The 4,476-nt window shown below is 40.8% G+C and overlaps 1 long non-coding RNA gene across 1 annotated transcript; it reads left to right on the top strand.

Moving 5' to 3' along the window:
• The first annotated feature begins 6 nt into the window (after nucleotides 1-6).
• On the top strand, nucleotides 7-2,536 carry LOC116379469 (uncharacterized). Its single transcript, XR_004212426.1, has 2 exons — nucleotides 7-2,016; nucleotides 2,261-2,536. It is a non-coding gene; the product is annotated as an uncharacterized LOC116379469 (long non-coding RNA).
• The last annotated feature ends 1,940 nt before the right edge of the window (nucleotides 2,537-4,476 follow it).

Below are 4,476 nucleotides of genomic sequence, written 5' to 3'. Positions count from 1 at the left end.
TGTTGTGCGCTGATGATAAGCGACTGTTGTGCGCAGATGATAAGCGATTGTGCGCTGATGATAAAGCTATTACTGCAAAAAAGGATAAAGAACTCCATTGGGAGTATGATACGCAGGTCCTAAAACAAACCCTCTCAGGAGGCCTTCTCTGAGCTCGAGAGAAGTACAAAAGGACTGGCTTAGATTTATATATAACTAAACTAGAATATAGGGAATCTGTTGAGAGTGGTTTCTGTCTTAGGCAGGAAGCTACGCTGACAAGAGACTCAGAAGGTTTGTGCGGAAATCTAATGAGCAGGAAAAGTAATATCTAACTAATAGACAATAGAATGACTGAATACAGTTTGAAAGTGTGCACACGACTGTAACCTACTGACATTACTGATAAAGTAATACTATAAAGGAGAGATTGATAAAGGGAAGAGACATAACTCCCTATAAAAACCCTGAGTTGATAAGGGTGAAATAAAGAGGACATTTGTAACTGTCACAAGCAGACCAACAATAAGAATCTCTCTTTAACAAAGACTTGAGTACAAGCAGTTTAACCAAGCCTCAAATAAGTTGTTACGGTAGAAGTTTCATCGTGATTTTATTGAGTTGCTCTGGTTACAAAGAGACTCTACAGCAGTACACAAGCTCAAAGCTTCCAAACCTTATAGTTCAACTTGTCAATTAGAGTGTATAAAGTTAGTAACACTAGTGTCGTAGAGGTTGTATAATTGTAAAGCTTAAAGTAGTTTTTTATTTTTCCCCTCTTTGTTAAAAAATAGTAATTGATGGTAGAGGTGAACTGCCGTTTTTCGTTCATTAACTTTACTTCTGTATCACTGGGAGCCAAAAATGTAGTAAATGTATTTTGATTGGCTTGATTAATGTGTTCAAAGTGAAAAAAAAAGAATATATATATAGAGTTTGTTTCAATCCATCTGCATATATCCCGAGCTATATTGTGTCCAGATCCTATTCTGTCTGCAGAAAAAAAAAAAAAAAAAGAAAAGTTCAAGCTCCGTGTATACTTGGTGGTGGCAGGTCACCCAGATGTGTGTGCTCGCTCTCTCCGTACAGAGAGGAGTAGAGTTGTCATACATACAGACATTGATCATACATACTTCCTAAATAATCAGAGGAAGAGTGTTGATGGAAAGGGGTTGTGGAGGTCACAGGAAGGATTGTTGGTTGCACTTGGTGCATTGCTGACCATCTCAGAATCGCACAGTGAAGATCACTGTGCGAGGGGGGAAGTACTGAAAAGGTTAAAAAGACAATACAACATAATAAAAGCTATCCATTTATTTATCAGAATCAACAGCACAATAGCCGGACAGATGTGTCCTGGTTAACATGCAGTATTTATAGAAGATTTGGTGTATCAATTCAAGTTGAACTAAGTCTTGACACGAGTGTTTTGAAGATACTGTAAACGACAAATTGGAGAAAATGGGTAAAAGTCAAAGTGAGTCTGAGCCTGAGCAGCTTGATGCCAAGGTCTTACCTCCAATATTAAAATATATGTGAGACAAAGATAATCAGACTACCAAACAATTGAAAGAATGGATAAAATGGGTTCCCTGAAAAAGGCAGTTTTAGCCTACAAAAATGTTATCAACTCAAAACTTGGACACAAATAAGAAAACAGGGAACAATAAGACAGATAAAATTGATAAAAAGGGAAAATATACTGCCGAACTTTGTTTTGGTTTGTTTTTGTCCTATCTTGGTTACTTGTATGTTCCTTTAAGCCAGCAGGTACCAGAGGTGGTGATCACCCTAAGTGGAGGCTCCGCCTTCCTGGCAACCAGAGCGCTCTCCTAACACACCGAGGAGGAACGAGGACGGCTCGTTCCAGCCACCATTTGTCGTTGGACATCTTGTTTATGTCGAATAAAACTCTTTGCTTTTGGTAAACTATCTGCGTCTCCCTGACTAGGTCATGGCTGTCAGAGCCAGGTCTTGACATGGTCAAGTGGACCCCAGAGAGGGAACCACCGACGCACACACATTACAACACAGAGGGTGAGTTAACTTTAGATTCTGACTATTTAGTGCAGTATAGACTATGACAAACTAGACAAACACATACCAGATGTACGCAAATTAAGGTTTAAGAAAGTTACCACAAGACAAACACTATTAAAGGTAAAAATGTTCAGAATGTCACAGGCAGGCTGATTACGTGGATTAGATGAGGGATTGAGGAGGTGTTGTTTGGAGAAGTGGAGAAGTTATATTTATTGTATTATTTACATTTGTTGGACAGGGAATGCTGCTGCTGTCTGTTTCTCTGTCTCCCAAGCAATAGGAGTTGTTTAAGGGGAAGATCACACATGTGTGTCCTTGGCATGAGGCCTATGAATGGAGAGGATGTCTGACTGGCTGCACAGTCAGACCCATACTCACTGACCTCAGAAACACAGAGGATCCTGGTAAACGCTACAGAGATAAGGGTGACGTATACAAAACGAGAGGTACATCAATGTCAACAGTGAAAGGAGTAACTCAACTTATGTTTGATAAGAAAACACACACCATGGTTTCAAATGTGTGACGTAAGACAGGTGAGGGGTGCTAGTGTTCACCCAAAATCGTGATCTGCCCAATTTCAAAATCTGATTTCCACTCATGCAAGAAGCAATATCCACTCAATCGAGATATCAATGATATTACACCTGTTCTTGAGTCTTTATTGAAGGTTGGTATAATAATATAATGTGATGATTCACCGGTGCACGCGCCAAATTTTTCCAGTAAAGAAAATTCGAGACTTGAGGGAACCAACTGAGTGATGATTGTCTGACATTTACAAGCAGTTAATGTGTCGGTGCACCCACGAGCACCTCAAACTTTGGCTGCAAATGGTCACAAGGCTAGCCTGTCCAAATTGCAATTTGCTCTGGATAAAGTTTCATATCTGGGACGTGATCACAGCAGAGGGCAAAACCCTCCCTCCCAAGACAATACAGGCAATTCAAACTGTGCCTAAAACCAAAAAACTCAGAAACAGAGGCATCCCTCTATCCATGATTCATGGTAAAGATCTTTATGCGCATGACAAACTGACCTGGACTGACTGCTCGACTGATGCCTTTAATATCAAAGATTTTAATCCTGCTACTCTTTTTCCTACTCCAGCAGATGGAGAGCCACATAACTGTTGTTTCTCATGAACAGGTCTGCACACCGAGACCTGACCTCACAGACATGCCCACCGAATGCTGATTTACAACCGTTAGTGGACGGTTTGGCATCCCACTTGCCGGACACGGGAGAATGGTTGGTTTTGTTTGCTGTAGTCTCATCATATGACACTCTGTGCAGCAGTAAGTTGCCAGCACACTTTTCTGCTCAAGCTGCAGAACCTGTGGCTCTTACGGAAGGAAGCCTGTAAGCTTGCTGCCGACAAAATAGTTAACATCTACACACAGACTCTCGCTACGCATTTGGTGTAGTGCACGACTTTGGCACCTTGTGGAAACACAGAAGCTTTTGGAAATCATCCGGCAAGCCCATTTCTCACCACCGTCTCGTGGCCGACTTGCTAGAAGCCATATTGCTGCTTAAAAATGTCTGTGTTATGAAATGTGATGCTCACACTAACGCTTCTGATCCCATTTCAACAGGAAATGCTGCAGCTGATGCTGCGACTAAGCAAGCAGATTTTTCAGGCTATGTTTTAGCTCACAAGACTTATGCTAGGTGTGCCTACACAGAAATATCCCCCCTATAGTTTTTCCTGTAATGCAACCTGCGGGTTTTTCCGCCCTTAAATGAAAGTGAACCTTAGTATTGAGTGATGTTATTTGAATTATCTTACTAACTCAAATGTTCTGTATTGGTATATAATCAAGCACATACAGTATAATTGACATAATCACTTGTGTTGTTGCAATGCTGTGAGGGATCAAAACTTTAGGTTACAGTTCCACCTATTTGACAAAAGTTATATGAAGTTATGGTGGGGGTCAAGTGACCCCCAAAGGGGGGATATGTTGAAGAAAATCATCATATAATTTAGGATTAAACTGAACACATTTGGTTCATAAAAACATTCTTAGGAAGAGATTAAGGCATGCCAGACAAATTGTAACATGTCACTCCAATGTGTGTCCAAACATTTCCCGAACACCAATCGTGTGTTCTGCGAGAAGGTTGTGTTCTGCCAAAAGGTTATCTTGATCCAAACAGAGTTGTGAGAGCATGACATAGTGAAGAGACCAGAGGTGCTCTGTTTGTGGTTCAACCCACTGGTTTGATTGGTGGAAACTGACTTAAAGGGGGTGAATTTTGACTATAAAAGTAATCTGTGAAAAGTAATACATCGGATTGGTTTGGATTTGCTGAACTCGTATGTTGGCATGTGCTTATTAAAACACTTCCTGCTGGGTTGCAACTTCAATTGGCCGTCTCTTCTCGTCATTTTGCCACAACAGTGTTTGGAAGCTTTTTTCTTCTTCATTGAATCATCCGACTGTTGGG

The sequence above is a fragment of the Anarrhichthys ocellatus genome, unplaced genomic scaffold, assembly GCF_004355925.1.
Source record: "Anarrhichthys ocellatus isolate YVR2014 unplaced genomic scaffold, GSC_Weel_1.0 scaffold4398, whole genome shotgun sequence".
Lineage (NCBI taxonomy): Eukaryota > Metazoa > Chordata > Actinopteri > Perciformes > Anarhichadidae > Anarrhichthys > Anarrhichthys ocellatus.
This window is presented reverse-complemented; position numbering and strand designations above follow the sequence as displayed.